Raw genomic sequence first — 22,459 nt, 5'->3', positions numbered from 1 at the left:
TTTCCCTATAAACAATTATGTCATCTGCATACAATCTTATTTTTGATGTTATATTGTTCCCTAAATCATTTACGTATATTAAGAAAAGTAACGGACCGATTATACTAACCTGTGCAATTCCCTTCCAAACTTTCTCTTCCTGCGATACGTTAATTCCTACTTTGACTTTCTGAACCCTTGAATTTAGAAATGTTTTTACCCAACGTGTAACCCTTACGTCCAATCCTATTCCCTCCAATTTCTTTAATAATATTCCATGTTCCACTCTATCAAAGGCTTTGGTAAGATCTATGGCTATGCAATCTAACTGGCCTCCAGAATCCAATTGATCTGATATGTCCTGCTGAAATCCCAGCAGTTGTGCCTCACAAGAATATTTCTTTCTAAATCCATACTGGCTCCTCATGAACCAATTTTTATCATCACATATCCCTCTGATGTACTTTGATATTAAACTCTCCAGTATTTTACAAACTATACTGGTCAGGCTGATTGGTCTGTAGTTCTCTGGTTTCCTTTTATCACCCTTTCCTTTATAAATTGGTATTATTATAGATTCCTTCCATTCCTTTGGTATTACACTATTATTTATGACATAGTCAAAGAGAAATTTTAAATAAGGCACTATGTACCACCCCATTGTCTTTATCACCTCCCCAGTAATTTGATCACTTCCTGCTGCTTTTCCTTGCTGAAGCAGTTGGATTTCTCTGAAAATATCTTCATTTGTGAACGAGAAGCTTCTTGTTTCCCTCTGTGTCTGTCCCTCTGTAACTTCTGTTTCGGTGTCCAACTCCGGACAATCATCTACTGAATCTCTAAATTCCCTACTAAAGAGGTTTGCTTTCTCAGTATCTGTTAAATAGTGTTCACCCCCTTCTCCCACCATTATAGGTATTTGGATTCCATTTCCTTTTTGATTCCTGATATATGAATACAGCTTTTTCCATTTCCCTTTGTGGTCATTACGCTCTTGAAGAATGCCATTCATATAATTCTCTTTTGCTTCCTTTTTATCTCTATTCAGTTCCCTCATTAGCTGTTTTCTACTTTCTCTACTCTCCCTACCTTCTTTGATTTTCCTGTTTACTATTCTACATTTTCTTTTTAATTTTCTTATTTCCCTTGTATAATAAACAGGGTCTGAAGTCATTTTACCCTTCTTAACAGGTACAAATCTCTTCTCTCCTTCCCAAACGATTCCTTTGAATTTAGCCCAAAGTGTATCCACATTACTCCCTTCACTTATCCAACAACTGATTTGATTTAAGGTAAGTCCCAAATTCATCAACTTTAGTTTTTCTGTACAATTTCTTGTCTTGTGTGACCCTCTTATTAAGCCTTTTTGGTACCAGTCCTACATCCATTATTACAGCCTTATGGTCACCTATTCCTTCAATTACAAAAAACCTTCTCGTTAATTCTTGAGTGCCTAACAACATGGTTATAATGTACAGAATATTCTACCATCATCTAGTGTCAGAGATACGTCATTCTGGATATTACAGTGTGTTTCACAATACTGTAGTGGATTACACATCATATATACAGGTATTATATAAGGTATAAATTATATACATGTTCTTACATTAACTGAACTTATATAAATGGCTATATACAGTACATTTTTCATGACATAACCTCACGAACAATGCGATCCTCCTACTACGTATATAATAATAATAATAATAATAATAATAATAATAATAATAATAATAATAATAATAATAATAATAATAATAATAATAATAATAATAATCTCCACTTACTGCAGGCTTTTAAAAAGTCTCTAAACGGCTCAAGTAAGTTTGCAAATCTTAGTACAAAGCGTCTAATGAAATTGCATACTCCAATATACGACCTTAATTCCTTGATAAATCTAGGTGTACTGGTAATCAATATCTTCTCAATCCTTGTACTCTCAGGCGTAACCCCTATCGCAGATACACGGTGTCCCTAAAATGTTACCTCCTGTCTACCAATAACACACTTGTCTAACTTCAAAGTGAAACCAGCACACTCTAACTTAGTAAACACCTTCTCTAAGTGATACAAGTGCTCTTCAAAGGTCCTAGAAGAAATGACCAGATCATCAATATAAACCGTGGCGAATTCACCTGTACCATCACCTAATGCAATATTTAATGCTCTAATTAAGGCTGCAGAACTTGTCTTCGGCCCGCAGGGAACGCGCTGAAACTGATACAAGCTGTACTTGTGACTAAATGCTGTCAGAGGCCTGTCCTCTACACTCAAAGGAATCTGTCAAAAACTACTTCTTAAATCAACAGAGGAAAACCATTTTTTACCCTGAAAACCCTTAATTAAGTCTTCAATTGTCTGCGATTTTAACTGGTCAGCACAAATACGTCTATTCATATCTCTCGCGTCAATGCAAAGTCTTACGCTTCTATCAGTCTTCGGCACAACGATTAAAGCATTTAAATACTGGCTATTTGACACTTCAATAATCCCATCGGCTAACATAGCTTGTATCTGATCGTCAACTGCCTTGGCATATTTGTGTGGGATAGCATACCGTGGCCCGCTGAAAGGACTGTCATCCAGCACTGAAAATGAATGTTCATAAACATGTGTTTTACCGGGTTTCTTAGAAAAAATCTCAGCGTGTTCACATAACAATGCCAACAATTCGTCCCTCTGGACTTCCTCTAATTTACTGTTACTCGCAGCTTCAAATAAGGCATCCTTCTGATCCTCTTTCAACCACAACTGGCATAAATTAAACCCCTCACTGGGTTTCTCCTCATACCTAGAAACCTCATTAACACTCCACATAGCACAAACGTTCGTTTTCCTCTGAATTTCATTTTTCAATGGGGAGTCACCAAAACGTTGATGCGAGCCGAGTGTCAGCCTGAGTTGCGTATGTTTCTTGTGCAGTATAGAAATATTCGTTTTCTTACATCATCTTACATCAGAAGAGTTGAATTTATATTGAAGAACGTACTAAACTGTCCACTTTTTCCTCGAAAGTTTTCAGTTTTCTAAGGCTAGTACACACCAAGCGACAAAGTTGCAGAACACGTGTATCGCGACAAGTTCCAGGGATGTCCTGCGACATTTTTTCCGTATTTGGGACTGTCGCAATACAAAAGTTGCATGTCGCAGGTCTCCCATTCGAAATGGGATACATGATACAAATGTTGCGCAACATGATGTAGTCTGGACGTGTCGCGAGACAAAGTCCCGATAGCCGCCAAGTGTTGGTATTGTGTTTCGTGTTCTGTTGTTTTGCGATTGAAACTACTCTAAAAAATTTGAGGATTTACACACCCTCCCTTGTCTTTAGGATGTTATGTCTACCGAGTATAAAAACAGAGACAAAAGGAGGGGAGTAATGGAGTCTGTGGCTAAAAAGTTCACTATGTCCATTCACGAGATGGAGAAAAAGATTCACAACATTAAAAGCACATAAAGCAATTTCTTGCGCCATTTCGCGCCGATTCCTGTGGTGCAACTGGCTCTATATATGTAGACGCGGGACATTGTATCGCAACAGTCAAGGGACAGTGTCTCGCAACTGTCCCCATACAATGTCCCGCGACTTTGTCGCTAGGTGTGTACTAGCCTTAAGAATGCTACAGATGAGGCTTCTTGATCTGAAGAAACGTTAGTTGCTGCAGTTGCTCCTGTTATAATTGGACGTAAAGTGTATGAGGTAGGGCGTCAGTTTGGTGTTCATGAAGCAACTTTAAGGAAGCGTTTGATATGTGGTTTAATGGGAGGACCGAAAGATGCTAGTTGTTTTACGTCGCACCAACACAGATAGGTCTTACGGCGACGATGGGACAGGAAAGGGCTAGGAGTGGGAAGGAAGCGGCCGTGGCCTTAATTAAGGTACAGCCCCAGCATTTGCCTGGTGTGAAAATGGGAAACCACGGAAAACCATTTTAGGGCTGCCGACAGTGGGGTTCGAACCTACTATCTCCCGAATACTGGATACTGGCCGCACTTAAGCGACTGCAGGTATCGAGCTCGGTGACCGAAAGATGGGGAGGGAAACTGTCTTTACTGACCATCAAGAAAAGGAACTCTGTTCTCACCATCTTCAGTTGGTTATACTATTTTACGGCATGACGATGATTGAACTACGTCGTGTTACCTATGAATTTGTGTACAAGAACGATCGATCTTTCTAACAATGTTAACAAAACTACCAAATTAGCTGGCAAGGACTGGGCGCAAGGTTTCTTGAGAAGAGACCCAGAAATCAATCTGCGGAAACGCGAAGCAAATAGCGAAAGCAGAATGTTATCGTTTAATAAAGCAGAAGTTGACAGACTTTATCATAATCTCTTGACTGTCAGTGAAAAACGCAAGTTTCCTCCGACACGTATTTATAACGTTGACGAAACCATCATTTCGACCGTCCAGATGCCGCCTCCAATAATTGCCCGCTAAGATCAAAAGCAAGTAGGGACACCGGGCAAGTTAGTCGTGTGGTTAGGGGCGCGTGGCTGTGAGCTTGCATCCGGGAGATACTTGGTTCGAACCCCACTGTCGGCAGCCCTGAAAATGGTTTCCGTGGTTTCCCATTTTCACACCAGGCAAATACTGGGGCTGTACCTTAATTAAGGCCATGACCACTTCCTTCCCACTCCTAGGCCTTTCCTTTCTCTTCGTCACCATAAGACCTATCTGTGTCGGTGCAACGTAAAAACAAATAGCATAGCAAGTAGGGACAGCGACCAGCTTAGAACGAGGACGAAATATTACTATATGTTGCGCCATGAAACCTACTGGTAATTATATACCACCCATGTTTATACTGTATATCCTGGTGTGAGGATGCCTACTGCGACAACACGTGGAGTCCCTCCAGGAAGCATTTACAGTGCGTGTACTCCAAGTCAGGATAGATGAGTGAGGACTTGTTCCTGACGTGGCTTTTCGCTGCACACAGGCAATCATCAGTGAAGAATCCAACTCTTCTTTTAATGGACAACCATTCGATTCACACATCACTTTCCTCCTTTAATTTCTGCAACGAGAACGGAATTGTTGTTGTATCAATTCCTCTCCTATCCCTATCAGTGCATCAACATCCTTTGCGAAAACACAAAGGTCCAGGCCTAAGCAGCACTCTGAAATTCTGACAGCCACGCCCAGAAAGTCAATATTAGAGAAGTTGGAAAAGAAGAGAAAGAGAAACAAGTACACAATGTTCAAGAAGACTCGAGTTGCAAATTCAAGAAAACGAAGAAGACAAAGAAGGTACTTTTTAAGACAACAGCAGTTCATCAGATGAAATATGTGATGATGAACTTTATCTAGATGCTGATGATAATGATTACACGGAAGAACTGGTGTTCTAGTTGCCACAGTGGAATACCTTAATGAAGGCCACGACCGCTACCTTCCCAATATCCCATCCTTCCGTCGCCGAAAATCTTCGATGTGTTAGTGCGACGTTAAAAATATAGCAAAAAAAGTCTCTTCTGTGGTGAAAGAAGTACATGCGTGCCATTGCCTCACATGGGTGGGTTATGGTACGCAAAACCAATTTCTATATTCTGATAGAAGACTCGGGATCTTTACTACATGTATACTTGTATTCCACCCTCCGTATTCCTAAATATATTTCCTATCATACTGAAGTACTTTTTTTGGTAGGGGCTTTACGTCGCACCGACACAGATAGGTCTTATGGCGACGATGGGATAGGAAAGGCCTATGAGTTGGAAGGAAGCGGCCGTGGCCTTAATGAAGGTACAACCTGGTGTGAAAATGGGAAACCACGGAAAACCATCTTCAGGGCTGCCGACAGTGGGATTCGAACCCACTATCTCCCGGATGTAAGCTCACAGTCGCGCGCTTCTAACCGCACGGCCAACTCGCCCGGTATACTGAAGTACTTTATACATATGTTTTGCCTTAGATGCGTGCAAGTGTCCCTCTCTCCCCTAATATACGTTCCAGCAGTAGAACAAGCATTCCCAATCCGCTAATAATCGCTAATAGCACTTTGAAGCGAGAATAACCTATTGGCTTAATTGCTTCGCAAGCAGCTCCCGCGCCCGTGCTACACATGTCAAAAACGTCAGCGCGCTCACTTGCTAGCGGTAAACACTGATCAGACAAGTAATGCTTTACCGGGCGAGTTGGCCGTGCGGTTAGGGGCGCGCAGCTGTGAGCTTGCATCCGGGAGGTAGTGAGTTCGAACCCCAGTGTCGACAGCCCTGAAGATGGTTTTCCATGGTTTCCCATTTTCACACCAGGCACATTTTTAAGGCCACGGCCGCTTCCTTCCCAGTCCTATGTCTTTCCTATTCCATCGTCGCAATAAGACCTGTCTGTGTACGTAAAGCAAATAGCAAAAAGTAATACTTTTTATGTTTTTGGAGACGGCGAGGTGCCGAAATTTTGTCCTATGGGAGTTCATTTATGTGCCGGTAAATCTACTGACACGAAGCTGGCGTATTTGAGTACCTTCAAATACCACTGGACTGAGCTGGGATCGAACCCGCATCGGCATTCTACCATCTGAGCCACTAGCCCGAGAGACTGCTAAATAAAATCACTTTATTGACTTCGGCAAGAGTTTAGTCATCGCTGCCATCGCTCGACTACTCATACGTTTATTTTGGTCGAGTAAAGACCTGGTAAGATACTCAATAATATAGGCCTATGCAATCCATGTTACGCCAGCGTGTGTGTTACACTGTAAGTCTTCCCAGCTTAGTGTTTGTGTCTATTTCAGTAGAGAGTTCCGTTCGGGGATATCCTCGTTAATAATTTTTTATCTAGAGTGCTCCATCATGTCTGGACAGATGCCATGGAACTTGAAAACAGGTACTGCCTCTTCATTTGCCAACAGTGAGTGTTTGGAGAAAGGGGTAATATTATACAGATATTCAGAATAGCCTCTGTCAATGCTGGTATGTGGAACTCTAATCCCCAGACAGTGCAGATTCGCAGTATTAGCGTGGATCATGACGTAATGTGCTTATCTTCGAAAGTAGGTTTTATCAGAGCAAAAACTGAGTCAGCAAAATCATTATCTGATTCATGAGCTGAAGGTAAAGGTCATCACGATAGTGAAAACGATTGCGCGTATTAATCGGTAGGATCAATGGCACGAAAGTGTTGTAATAAACTCGATCTGACTCCATAGATTCAATATATTTACTGTTTAAACTCAATAACAAGACATAATCGTGATAGATTACAGACTTAGACAACAACACTAATTCACTTCACTGGTCCAAGAGTCGCCATGATACGCAACCAAAAACATATGAGAGTCAAAATACTACACAATTCAAAACAATTTAAATTCTCAACATTTCTCCCACCCTGAAATTGTGGGAATAATTTCAGTTACTTTGATATAACAAATAACTTATGCCTGCGAATATCACAGGACCCTTTCTTCAGCACAGTTCCACTGTCTATAACTTGAGAGGAGTATTTTGGATTGGGGACCACTCTGCGACCACTACGGGTTCTGTACCCATGGGGAATGTTATCAGGTGAAGAGGCTTTGGAAACTAAGGGGTCCCCACGAGTGTCTATCTCCAGAGGGTACAATAGTTCAATAGGTCTTATCAGTGTTCCATCTTTAACTTGGCTACCCGAGATACACCGTCCTTGCCAGGAAAGAGAGATACTAGTCTTGCTAGTGGCCACTCCACTCTCTTTTGTTGCTCGCAACCAACCAGAACCACATCACCTTCCTTACGTTGATGTTCCTTTTCCTTTGGGACGCTGGATCAGCTGGGACAGGTATTCCTTCCTAAAGCTTTGTTTCAGTTCTTGCATCAGGAGTTGTCGGTAGCGCAGGCGTGCCTGGAACTTCTCCTTCTCGAGATGATCAATATCTTGCACAAAACCCTCTCCAACATCGTTAAGAAACATTGATGGTGTCAAGGGATTTAACTCCTCAGGATCCTCTGATATATAAGTCAGTGGGCGTCCATTAATAACGGCCTCTACATCACAAAGCGAAGTGAGTAATTCTTCATAAGTGAGTATAGACCTTCCGAGCATTCGTCTCAACAATTCTTTAATGGAACGGACCAGACGTTCCCACCATCCTCCCCACCAACTTGCAGTAGGGGGATTGAACTTCCACTCTATTTCTTGAAACCTAGATTGTTGCTGAAGTTCTTGGAGATCTAGGCCTTTTAATGTATTGGAAGCCCCAACAAAATTAGTACCATTGTCAGAATAGATAATGGATGGACGGCCCCTCCTAGCGATAAATCTTCTCAATGAAAGAATGAAAGCTTCGGTACTTAATGACGAAACTAGTTCCAAATGGACTGCCCGGAAGACGGCACAGGTGTAGATAACAATCCATACCTTAGAATTACCTCTCAGAATTAATGGTCCTGCCATGTCAATGCCAACCACCTCAAAAACATTGGCATCCTTTACTCGATCATTAGGTAGAGGGGTAGACTCTGTTTCATCATTCTTTACTTTATGACGTTTACACTGCAGACAACTTGCTATCACTTTCTTTACAGTCCTCCTAGGTTGCACTATCCAATACCTTTTCCTCAAATAAGCCATTAAAAACTGCAAACCGGCATGGCAATGAAGTCGATGTTGCTCCATAATCAGTGCCTCAACTATTTTATGTTCCTTAGGTAGCAACAATGAGTATCTGAAGTTCATTAGATCCTCTCTCATCACAATCTTGGTCTTCACTCGGATGAGACCTTCCTCGTCTCTGACAACATTTATCCCACTGACGTTATCACCTTCAGCTGGGAATGAATCTGATTGAATACCTTTGATGACAATCAGCTCTGCTGCCTTTATTTCTGAAAAGTGTTGGGGACCTGCATGGCAGTTAATCTTCCTTGCATTACTACAAAATCTAAGAATCCATGCCATAACCCTAACTCGTTGAGAAAAACTCAAATTTCTTGTCATTTCTAGACTTAGGATTGTCATAGTGCAGTCCAACTTCTTCCCATCTGCTAGGATTGTGGATTCATCCTCATTGTCTTCCAGCTGATTAAATGGCCACTCTTCTTCTGGTCGTTTTAACCATTCCGGACCTTTCCACGACGAGGATTCCTTCAGCTGGGTCGGATAACATCCTCTTGATATATGAGATCAGCCGGATTGTGTATTCCTGGAATATGTTTCCAGTCCTCTGGACTTGTTAAACACCTGATCTCTTTTACTCTGTTGCCAACAAATGTAGCCCATGCTTCGTCTCTTCTTATCCAGGCTAATACGGTTGAAGAATCACTCCAGAAATATTCTCTCACATTTTGTAGATGTAGAGCAGACTTAACTGTTGATGCGAGTCTACTTCCAATTAGGCAGCCTAATAATTCCAGCCTGGGAATAGTGATGGTTTTAGGTGGAGCTACCCTGACTTTAGCTAACAGCAGCTGCACTGAAACTGCCTGGTCACTTTCAGTTCATAAAAAGATCACAGCAGCATAAGCGTGTTGGCTGGCGTCTACGAAGGTATGAAGCGACCGTCGATTCCTTTCCTTCACACCGCCCGTGATCAGTCGAGGAACTTCCACTTCCCTAAAGGAGTTTATTTCCTGATAACGCTTACGAAATTCATCAGCGATACTCTCAGGTAATGGTGTGTCCCACTTCTGTTTGACCTTCTTGGTTTCATTTTCTACGCACCATGCCTTCTGCAACAACAGCTTGAATGGGAGAAGTGCTGGAGTGAGAAAACCAATGATACAAAAAAATCTTGTGTATTAAGGAAAGATTCTCTTAGTAAATACTTCGGGAAGAGCTAAAAATTCTGTATTAAATTCAACACTCAGTGTGTCCGATCTTCTGTTCCACTGTAGTCCGAGAACCTTTGTGATGTATCCCTTCTCAGTTTCACTGTCCTCCATTGCTGTGATTCCTTCTGTTGAATATTCCCAAATCCTAAGTTCCATTTTTGCATCATTCAGCAGTTTAACGCTCTCAGTTCGAAATGTATCAAATTCTTCCTTCGAAACTACCGATGTCACACAGTTGTCGACATACATCGACTCCATTAATTTATGTGCTGTTGATTTGTCTTCCTTATGTACGTTAGTATAAATGGGCTGCAGGTAGTTCCAAAAACCACTCGTGAGTGTCTGTAAACTTTGATTTTCTTCATATCGCAATTCTCCCACCATAGGAAACGCAGGAAATTACGATCTTCCGTCGCAACCTCAATCATTTGGAAGGCTTTTCGGATGTCTGAAGTAACTCCAATTACGTTCTCCCGAAATCTGAGGAGTACCTCCGGAATTAACTGAACATGATTAGGCCCTTTCTCCAGACAGTCATTCAGTGAAACACCTGTCTTGCAGGATGCGTCGAAAACAGGACGAACAGGAGTTGTCAAGCTTGTTAATTTAATTACTGGCCGATGAGGAAGATAATGACAGCATCTTTCTAATTCTTCATTCGGTACCTCTTCTATGAACCCTTCTTTCTTCCACTCGGTGAAAATCTGATCGTAACTGGTGAATAGGTTTGCCTTCATCAGCTTGTCAGTTGTAGATTCAAGTCTCTTCTCTGCAATATGCTTATAGCAACTGATCTCGGGGTGACCTTTTCTCCATGAGAGGTTTATTATATAGCGACCATTGCCATCTCTTTTCAAAGTGCTGAGGAGGTTCTGTTTGACCTCTTCAGTCGTTTTGACCTCTACCTGATCACAGATACCATAGTCTCCAGGTTCCAAAGCTCAGATATGGTTCGCATATCGTCACAAGCCATTGAGATGGTGAGGTTACTCAGATTAACATCAACAGACTGGTCTTGCCTCTCACCAGCCAAAGTCCATCCGAGTTTCGTTTCCACGGTTAAGAGTCCATTCTTCAATTGGACTGTCTTTCCTGTGAGAATCTTGGCGTATACATCCATTCCTATGAGAAGCTCAATCTCGGGGAAATCATCACCCAGGTCACTGATCCATATCCTCTTCATTTTCAACTCTTGCAACAAGGCGGAAGATCTTGACACTCGTGGAATCGACTGACAAATTCTAGGATGATCCCGTAACTCTATTTCACAACTGAAATGTCCATCATTTCTTCCTATGTAGATTTTGTATCTTTTGTGTTTAATGCTAGAAGTTTGATCTCCGCCAAACAAAACATGGGTTACTATTTCTTCTGCACAATGTTCTAGCCTCAACTCTTAAACTGTACTCTGAAGGAGGTAACTTCGTTGTGAGCCACAGTCTAAGAATGCTAGTACTGTTTTCTGTTTACCATTCCCTTGTAATTTGACCATCAGTGTTTGTAGGACAACTTGATTTATACAAGTATGGTTAGGTAGGTCGAATGTAACTTGAGTTGGTTGGGTTTCCTTCAGAATCTTAGATTCACTCTTCTCAGCTCGCGATAAATCAGGACACATAACAGTAATGTGCTTATTTCCACAAAGTAAGCAGTGAACGGAAGACTTGCAGTTCTTAGTTAAATAGTTAGGTTTTGTACACAAATAGCAACGACCTTTTACTTTCATTTTTGATCTCCGGTCTTCTATACTCATTTTCGTAGTAGAAGGACATTTATCACTTTCATGAGATTTACTACAGAAAATGCACGACACTGGAGGACTGTTGTTGTAAAGTGCAGCAACAGTAGGAATGGGTCTATCTACAGGATCTTTATTATGTTTCTTCTCCGTCCTGGTAGAACCTAACCTCTTCTCATTCTTACTTTTCACAGCCAAATTACTAAATCCTGCTTGTGCTAAGAGAATCTGCTGTTCGATTTGGACTTCAGTACGTAGATATTCCATGAGGCACTCAAGTCGAGACCCAATTTCTCTATCTGTACTTCCTTCCTGTTTCGAGAACCGACTTCTTTGCCAGGCTCGTAATGTCTCTTCTGGGAGGCTAGATTCGACTAATGGAAAGAGCCCTGTACTTGCTGTCTGCAAATGCTAGATTCAAACTACTGAGGGATCGAAGGTGAGACTCTAGCTTGATTAACAAGGTGGGTAATGGAAGCTTGTCCTCTTGCGTCGCATTTGAAATCACTAACTTCAGTAATTCCCTGACATACACTTGTAATAGAAGATTCGCTCTTCCAAACCGTTCTTGTAGAGCTTGAATGACCTTCGGGTAATTTTCTGACGTCTCTGGATAACTAAGCACAATTTCATGAGGTTCAGTTCCTATTTCCATAACTTGCAGTAAATACTGAAATTTGTCACTACCATGCAGACTATCATCTTCGTGAATCTTCCGAAACTGCGACCAAAAACTTAACCACTCACGTAAATCACCATTAAATTTCTTAATTTCAATCTTAGGAAGTTTATAAGTTCTCCTCCTATCCTGACTATGACATGAGGCCTCTTCATGTGCGTCACTTAAAGAACTGTCTGATCTACGGTGCGTCAAAACATTATTCACCTGTACACGTATAACCTCAAATTCGTCGTTATACTTCTCGGAAGTTTCTTTTTCTGATACAATTACAGTCATATCATCACTGCTATCTAAAAGTGCATCCATTATTTTGCTATCTAATTCACGAAGCTCCGACATTAATGCCTCTAAACGACTGAAATTTGAAGTAAGTGCATCATTAAAATCGGGAGACGTACCTGTTGCGAGAATTCCCTTTATGTCGTTTATCTTCTTTGTGAAGCATTTTCTCAAAGGTATCCTTTCTTCAGTTTCTCCATATTTATTCCTTCTCGACTTGGAAGAAATAGTAACTCGGGACCACGTGCTGTTGTACTTCAAATTCCTTCTCTCACAGCATCAATCACGTCGGGGGTCACCACTATGTTGTAATAAACTCGATCTGACTCCATAGATTCAATATATTTATATAAACTCAATAACAACACATAAGCGTGATAGATTACAGACTTAGACAACAACACTAATTCACTTCACTGGTCCAAGAGTCGCCATGATACGCAACCAAAAACAAATGAGAGTCAAAATACTACACAATTCAAAACAATTTAAATTCTCAACAAAAGTCTCGCAATTGAGAAATAACAGCGAACGATTAAACACACCAGATGAAACAGTATTTAGGAGTTGACACATAGTGGCCGAAAGGATGACAGCACACAAATGGAGTCTGCTAATGTGAATAAAAGAGCAAAGCAAAGCAAAGTCACCTCCGTACAGGCCATGAAGGCCCTGGGAGGAGTGGAAGGTAAAGGCTTCCACCATTGTTAACCTCGGCACGTGATGGGATAGAGTGTAGTTAGCTCTACGCCCGGCCGCCTTTGCCCCCAGGAATTAACCTGGTACTCATTTTTGGTGTAGGCTGAGTGAACCTCAGGGCCATATACATCTCCGGAAGTGGAAATCTCGTTTCTTAAATTTTACGACTTACTGACGGGGATTCGAACCCACGTCCTTCCGGGCGAACCGAGCACGCCTTTATCGCCTCGGCCAGGCAGCCTCTGAATAAAAGAGCAGGGGTTGGGTTTAAGCATGCTTGTCGTTGCTTGTTGTTTAAAGGGGCCTAACATCTAAGGTCATCGGCCCGTTGGATTTAAGATGGTCGGTTGATTACTATTTCAGTAGAGGTTCCAAAAGTTACCTGAGATTTGAGGTAGCGAGGAGCGTCAAGTACACAATACAACAAAATAAAACTCCAACCTTCGTGTCTCGCAAAGACGATATATTGTCCTTGTTGAAAAACAATAATATTAGTGTCACACAATACCTCCAAGAGAGAATTAGTAGAACCTGTAAAAGAAAACATAACTCAGCCCGTACGGTATACAACGTGCATAGATAGTAGGCGAAAGGATGATGTTCGTATATTCTCAGCCACTTGTAGACTGAACGCTGAAAGCCATAAGAGTTTACAATGGGAAGGGTATGAATGCCAAATTCTGGGAGAAGCTTTTTCAGTTGAATCATACAGAAAGGTTTGTGTTAGCAGTTTTAGGTGTTCCTTGACCAAAGCAGAAATAAATACCTTTCCATAATATTATGACATACATTTTCTCGGTATACTAAATGGATTCAGAACTACAACTTCTCTCCAATGGCATTCTTCGAGTACAACAATCTACTCAGGTACTTAAAACAGACATTTCAACGGTGGGAGGCTGACTACATCGAAGAAAGTAAATATCTTCCTCTTCTCTGCACTTAAAGGAAAGCTCGGGACATTCAGAGGGACTTGCAGTAACGATGTAATAACAGCGGAGATGTAGTACTGATCGTCAGAGTGCACAGTGAGAGGGCAGAGTTCCTTTAGGCTACTCCACCACACCGAGCGAGTTGATAGAGCGTGCGAACGGTGTCGAACATGTGGATTTTGCCCTGTTTTACGGCCGGATGCCCTTCCTGACGCAACCCTATATAGAGGGATAATCACTATTTCGTGTTTCTGTGGTGGGTGGTAATGTGGTGTGTAGTCTGAATATGAAAAGGAGAACGTTGGGAGAAACACAAATACCCAGTCCTCGAGCCAGAAGAATTAATCACACACGATTAAAATTCCTCACCCGGCCGGGAATGGAAATCAATATTTTTTTAAGATTGATGTTATTCATTTTACGTTCAACCAACAACTTTTACGATTTTCGGAGTTCTATAAATATTGTTTATGCGGCCATCTATTAACAGGTTTTAAAATATACTTGTTCGTTCACGTATTTTTAAAAATTGAGAAACCCGTTGATACGAGGATGAATAATTTAAACATCAAAATATTGTTTTGGGATATTAATTTTATATTTATATAATTTATTGTAGATCTATATCAGAGTTTGTAAATTATGATGATATACTTTGAAGTAAAATCTAGAACCAAGTCGCGAACCAATAAATGATGTCTTCAAATTATGACCCGAAATGACGCAACTACAAAAGATGCCTAAGTCGTATCAAATAATGTCAGTTTAAATCCTCCTTTACATCTTGATACTGTAATACAAAGTGGGTTTCCTATTACTCTACTTCAATACATCCATTACTATGTGCATTTCAATCACAACAAAGTCTTGTAGCGGGCTGTCTACATGCAGCAATGTGGTAAACGAGGTTGGGGGACGTCATGCTTTGTTTACGTCGGGACAATTTCTGTGGAAGCGTGTACAAAACCTTTGTTGCGCACTAACTGAGTTTTGTATGTGGACAAGTCCACGTGCTGTAGCATGACTGAGAGGGAAGAAACGTTTACTTCACTATAGCCGTAATATTTTAATTTAATTTAATTTCGTGTGGCTATTTCTAGCCGAGTGCAGCCCTTGTAAGGCAGACCCTCTGATAGGGGTGGGCGACATCTGACATGTGTAGGTACTGCGTGTTATTGTGGTGGAGGATAGTGTTATGTGTGGTGTGTGAGTTGCAGGGATGCTGGGGACAGCACAAACACCCAGCCCCCGGGCCATTGGAATTAACCAATGAAGGTTAAAATCCCCGACCCGGCCGGGAATCGAACCCGGGACCCTCTGAACCGAAGGCCAGTAAGCTGACCATTCAGCCAACGAGTCGGACTGCCGTAATATTGAAAAATGCGTTCTAACTGTTCTTAGAGGGAGGTCAGTTTACTGCCTGCCTGGGTAGGGAGAAGAAAGGCAGTATGGGGGTATAGCTGACATGAAAACGTTGGCGGACCACTGCGGTTGCCATGCAGATAAGCCTTCTGGCCGGCTCGTGTTGCTTGGAATTGCCAAACCTCTCATTTCGGAGTTACATAGAACAGAACACAGCAGTCTGAACGAACGAACAAATGAGCCGGAAGCGAGAGAAAGGAGAAAGGAATGCAAGGAATGCAAGTTGTGGCATCACCGTGCAATGGCACGTGCACTGCCCCCCCCCCCCCCCCGCCACCTCCAGCCCCATCTGCCAAAACGCTTCGTTTAATATTACAGGTATAGTTGCTACCGAAATGGTCACATCGGCTCCAGGCGACTACTTTAGGGTGGCAAGGCTTCATTTCGCTCCCAACAGTTCAGCACTACCTTCCTTCCCCTACATTCCCCTCCAAGCTCAGGGCTTCGCGCTGGTTCGTGCCATCAGACAGTAATCGCATTTCTAGCATGTGCTGTGAGGGAGCGAAGCAGGGGGTATATTTTTGCCAAGGTCATAATAATAATAATAATAATAATAATGTTATTTTGCTTTACCTCCCACTAACTACTTTTACGGTCTTCGGAGACGCCGAGGTGCCGGAATTTAGTCCCGCAGGAGTTCTTTTACGTGCCAGTAAATCTACCGACACGAGGCTGTCGTATTTGAGCACCTTCAAATACCACCGGACTGAGCCAGGATCGAACCTGCCAAGTTGGGGTTAGAAGGCCAGCGCTTTAACCGCTGAGCCACTCAGCCTGGCCGCCAAGGTCATGGGCAATGAGATATGATTTCACCCGCTTGTCGCGCGCATCCGTCAGAATAGGAGTTTCACTCAGATAATGGGTGGTGTGAATAAAAATGAGCACGCACTCTTTACTCCCGAATTTAGAGCAGGCACTCGCAATGAGGTGAATAAAAACCGCCTGTCGGTAGCAGTCACTCACAGCAGACCTCTGTACTTGAGCACAAACTCCAGTCGCTCGAGTAGCAGAGTGGGCGCTCCAGATTTCTGGTGAAAAAAGATAAAGCAGGCACTCTTTCCGGTAAGCGCCTGCTCATGCTTCCTTGAGCTAATTCAGTAGGTGACTCCAAATGATAGTGTCAAGTTCAGTGGCATGGCAGAGGTTATGGTATAGGTTAATCGGAAAATAAAATTGTAAAATTATATAAACTTCGCAGAGAATCATCTCAACTTGATTACAGAGAGTTATACAGGTCCATTAAGGAGCGTGCTGAAGAGCCTCCGTGGCTCAGGCCGCAGCGCGCCGGCCTTTCACCTTTGGGTTCCGTGGTTCAAATCTCGGTCACTCCATGTGAGATTTGTGCTGGACAAAGCGGAGGCGGGACAGGTTTTTTACGGGTACTCCGGTTTTTCCTGTCATCTTTCATTCCAGCAACACTGTCCAGTATCATTTTATTTCATCTGTCAGGCATTAATCATTGCCCGAAAGGAGTGCGACAGGCTTCGGCAGCTGGCACGATTCCTATCCTCGTCGCTAGATGGGGGCTTCATTAATTCCATTTGTGACCCGATCAAATGACTGGAAACAAGCTGTGGATTTTCAAGGAACATGCTGAATGGTTAGCGGAGCATTTCCTTGTGCACTCCAAAGAAACAAAGAGGTGGTACACTAACAAATGAAGAAAACGTGTAAATCTCCTTGCGTTATGTTAGTGACCCTGAGTTTCAGAGTGGAGTTTGTGAAGATATCTCGGAGCACTGTATCAAAACATTTTCGCAGGTTTTGACATGAACAGAAATGAAAGCAGATTATTAAAATACCAACAAATGTTGCTTAGGAGCAGGAAGCATCATGGGCTAAGTGGCAAGAACGTTTTAGCTTCCCTTTTGCTGTCGGAACTGTAGACAGTACTCGTGTACAAACTCAGAAGCCACATGTTCATGGGAATGACTACATTTAGAGAAAAGGCGTCCCTAACATTAATGTATAGGCCAGTTGCAATGGAAAGGAAGAATTCAACCAGTGTATATGTATCACGGCCTAACTCTATCTATGACTCCCCAATTTGGAGGAACTCCGATGTTTGCAGAGTTATGACGCCTTTGTTGGAAGTCGAAGGGATGATAACTTCTGAAGATCTTACAACTTTCTTTACATCGCGCCGACACAGATAGATCTTATGGCGACGATGGGATAGGAATGGCGTAGGAGTAGGAAGGAAGCGGCCGTGGTCTTAATGAAGGTACAACCCCAGCATTTGCCTAATGTGCAAATGGGAAAGCACGGAGAACCATCTTCAGGGCTGCCAACAGTGGGGATCGAACCCACTATTTCCCGGATGCAAGCTGACAGCTGTGCGCCCTTGACCGCACGGCCAACTCGTCCGGTCCTGCAGATCTGGCTCCTTAAAAATTACATTCAATTGTCAATATATTATTTTCATCATAATTATTTTTTGTTATTTACGTTACATCATTTTCCTCGATTTATTAATGTAACATTCAGGCTATGATTTCCTACCTTTCAGACGGCCGATGGTAGGGTTATTCTCCCCCTGCATCGGATTCATCAGCCGCTTCTCTCATTATTTTAACGATATGCATTTGTTTCCCGCACGCTTTAATTCTACTTTATATTTCAGTCTGGTTTTCATGTTTTGTAATTTTTTACCAACAGCTGTTGGACGGAAATGTTTAAGTTACATTTAGCAAGTAGTTCACACTGAAATGCATTTATTGCACTTGTTTTCTTGTGCTTCTTATCCGGTAACTGTGACTTTGAAAACAGAATGGAGATGACAGCGGATTGGAATTCCACACTGCCGTCTGCCATGTTAAGCACCGAACTATCCGGAAGTCATCGAAGTGTTATCTACATGCCACGTGCACGACCCTGATCAGTGACACTGAGTGGCTGCTCCAGACACGAGTTTACGCTGTGTTTCCGCTCTACATTTTAATTCACCGCAAATGCGAAGTGGAAGCTCATCGGTAGGGAGACACTCAGGCACTCAGCGAACACACACTCACTCGCTTAGACTGATTTTTATTCGCACCACCCAAATTGTGTCTGTGTAGTTCTATCTAGTGTCTTACTTTATTACTGAGTAGTAAAATACTAAATGGCCTTTTTTATTATATAATAACGCCGTACTTCTATTTAATTGTAATATATATAACTGTTCCTTTGGTGAAGGTTTTATTGTATACCGGTACTGTCAACCTTTACTGCTCGGTCGAAATTCGCTCGGAGAGCACCAGAAACATTTTTTAAATGCTATTTGTTCGGGGCGTCGACCTATGTGGATTTTTTTTTTTTTTTTTGCTTTACGTCGCACCGACACAGACCGTCACAGATATGTCTTATGGCGACGATGGTAAGGGCTAGGAGTGGGAAGGAAGCGGCCGTGGCCTTAATTAAGGTACAGCCCCAGCATTTGCCTGGTGTGAAAACCATTTTCAGGGCTGCCGACAGTGGGGTTCGAACCTACTATCTCCCGAATACTGGACACTGGCCGCACTTAAGCGACTGCATCTATCGAGCTCGGTGTGTGGATCTTTTGCCCCTACTGGTAGCATATTGTATGAACCTGCGTGTAAGTGGAATGGCGGTAGTGTGGAACGTTGTGTGTGTGTGAGGAAAGGAAGATTAAGGACGTCACAAACACCCAGTCCCCAGGCCAGGGATATCAACCATTACAATTAAAAACCCCTGACCCGGCCGGGAATCGAACCCGGGGCCGCCGGGTGACAGGCGGACGCTTTGCCCCCTACACCGCGGGGCCGGACTCACAGAAACTTACTATTTTGAAGCTCTTCTTCTTTTTTCCGATTTTGCTGTATAACCCCATTGTATCCCCAGACTCGCGTACTTGTTGTCTACAACTTTTTGTGCCTCTCCCCCCCCCCCCCCCACCACAAGCCTTTATCAAATTCCCAATAGCCGTTACTGTTGGCGACAATAATACTGCACATGCCATCTGCAGCTCCACTCGGATCGTCCTCTTCTAATAATAATGGTGACTACTTAACTTTTCCAGCCGTAACGTTTACTCCACCAAAAGTGCTCTGTGCACGTCTACGGCTTGAACTGTTGTTCACCATGATTGACCAAAATGTGGTGTCAGTAGTCTGTTGATAACCCTAAGCTTTGCAGGATTCAAGGTCACTCCTCTTGGTACTGGAGTAACGCTCAAGTCATCCGGGGGGTTTAGCTTTCCTGACTATAGACCTAGGCATTCCAATATCCATAAAATAGTATGGTTATCCGCTCACTAGAATGTTAGTTACCAAAGAAGAACGAGTGGGGAAAAACCTCTTTGCACTACTCAATTGAAAGTGCCAGCTTCCAGTGGGCTTGATGAATTGAGAAGGTGCTTGCTTCCAACTGTTAGCTTCACTGTCTGCTCCCAACTTTGTGACAGATTCATTCTCATCAGCGATCGTAATGAATTCCTCGGGGTTGGTTACGGACTGGTTGGTAATTTCGTAACTGTTTCTGTATTCTGCCAAAAAATCAGTCTGGTGGCAAGAATTAGTGACCCGTCACAGGTAATACGATGTAAACACACATTTTTAGAAGCCTTGGTCGATAGAAAGTAAGCGCACATTGTCACCGTAATACAAGTGCCGGGCTGAGTGGCTCAGACGGTTGAGGCGCTGGCCTTCTGACCCCAACTTGGCAGGTTCGATCCTGGCTCAGTCCGGTGGTATTTGGAGTTGCTCAAATACGTCAGCCTCGTGTCGGTAGACTTACTGGCACGTAAAAGAACTCCTGCGGTACAACATTCCGGCACCTCGGCGTCTCCGAAAACCGTACAAGAGTAGTTAGTGGGACGTAAAGCTTAATAACATAACATTATTAACAACGTAATACAAGTGCGACTTAGGCCACTGCATCCATCGCAACAGTCTGATTTTATTGTAGCCAGACAAGCCAGTGTTATTCAATCTGTGAAACAGTGTTGATGTAATCTCATTGGAGCTTTCTGATTACCCGTGTTCCATCCCTGGATAAGTGTCCTTGTACTGCTTCGATCCAGAATAACCTTTGACAATGGCGAAATTGAACGTGTACAGCTGCCTAGATTAATAGGCCATTTGGCCAGGAACTTTGAACAGGTTGTTCAGACAGTCGAAGGATAGTATCAGCTTACTATCATTATATTCTTTAATCTTACGATAGAATGGCTTAGACTAAGTCTGCGAACTCTCATTTCTCTCATCAACGTATGTTTTACAACAGGATCTCTCTCAGAGGAAATTTTACCCTGAAATTCAATACATTTAGAGCAAGCGTCGCTCACTGGAGATCCATATCCTGAATTCTATTGAAGATGTTTCAAAAAAATTATCTTTTACATTTCAGGTCTTCGGGGACCCTTCCATTGTATAATTTGAGAAATTTCGCTATACCTAATTATCCACTAAGGTATTGCCTGCAGAGAGACTTTCCTCTGGAATAATGAGTTTCTACACATTCCAGTTTTCCTATAAAGCTTCTTACAGCCTTCATCTATCGAACAAACTTAAGTCGAACCGTGCACTACCACGTGTTTCTTGTGGCATTTTCCCATTCCGGTAATAACGAGCGAATTGCTGCACCCTATCTTTTGAGATGTTCAAAAATGTTCAAGAATGTGTTTTGACACACTTGCACTCGAAAATTCTGGGTACCATTCAATTTCACAAAATGACTAACAGTACAGTTTTCCTCATTGGTTTGCGAATGTCTCTACGTCGTTTTGAATATTCACATTAAATATGCTTCAAAATAAATTGATCTTGAGCGGCCTTGTGTCACTATTGTTGAAGAATTCTTTGTGGGAGTTGAAGACATGAGCATTTTTCAAAGTTTTATAACCGAAAATCTTATTTCCACCATAGCACTCAGTACAGACAGGCAGATCTACCGAAGTATGCCTGGAACGAATAATAAAATTAAGATTTCCACGCCCAAGATGTAGAAATATAGTCTATATCGGAAATTGTAGCCATGCCATTATTTCACTCTATTGGCTCTATTGCATATCTAAATCAAACCACATAGCGCAACAGCACCGAAGAGCCATGGCCTACCAAGAGACCGCTGCTCAGCCCGAAGGCCTGCAGACGAATCCTCTCGGCTTTCTTGGCTTTCTAGACCGGGGCCGCGATTCCACCGTCAGATAGCTCCTCAATTGCAATCACGTAGACAGTTGGACCTCGAGCCAGCCCTCAGGTCCACGTAAATATCCCTGACCTGGCCGGTAATCGAACCCGGCGTCTCCGGATAAGAGGCAGGCACGGTACCCCTAAACCGCGGAGCCGGCATTGCATATCCACTGCAGCGAATAAAAAAAACATACACCATTAAGAGAAGCTTGCCTGTAGCTTCTTTACTGCTTCTTACCTTCTCAATGTAGCAAAAGATATATATTTATTTTTTCATGACTGCGGCTACGAAACTCTCATGCGACCCTTTCCTGGAGGAGCAGGATTCACAGAATCAGCTATATTCATTTCACACATTATTATACAGTCCAATTATAAAAATTGCTGTGAAAACACAAGCTTAAAATAAACACATCTGTAACTTCAATAACTATTCAGCTGTCATGTTGTACGAGCGCTCGTATTACCCCACATCAAATCACCTTATTTGTGGTTGGATACCGCGACTTTGGAAAGGCGTAAACAACAGGTCATGTGACCTATATTCTAATTCTCTCATTGGCTAACTCCTTTCAGAGGAAATAGCTAGTTTTGGCGTAATAGGATCACTATATATAGCAACTTTCGGAATGACATCCAGTTTTCAATTGTACATTCTGACTGTTTACGGCGACTTTTAAAACGACAATGTAGTTCGGAATGGTGCGATGAATAAAGTGCAATCCAATGGTATCAATATATGAACATCGCAACATTTTTCATTTAGCTAGTTATGGAATGAAACTCCTCAAATATAAATATAATTTTATCTGTTGACCACATTATCGAAAGGA

At 42.4% G+C, this 22,459-nt stretch overlaps 1 protein-coding gene across 5 annotated transcripts in view; it reads right to left on the bottom strand.

Annotated features, from left to right (window-relative positions):
• The window catches only part of Nt5b (5' nucleotidase B), a 744,444-nt gene that overhangs the window by 138,801 nt on the left and 583,184 nt on the right, over positions 1-22,459 (bottom strand). The window lies entirely within an intron of this gene.

The sequence above is a fragment of the Anabrus simplex genome, chromosome 2 (assembly GCF_040414725.1).
Source record: "Anabrus simplex isolate iqAnaSimp1 chromosome 2, ASM4041472v1, whole genome shotgun sequence".
In the NCBI taxonomy this organism is placed as follows: Eukaryota; Metazoa; Arthropoda; class Insecta; order Orthoptera; family Tettigoniidae; genus Anabrus; species Anabrus simplex.
This window is presented reverse-complemented; position numbering and strand designations above follow the sequence as displayed.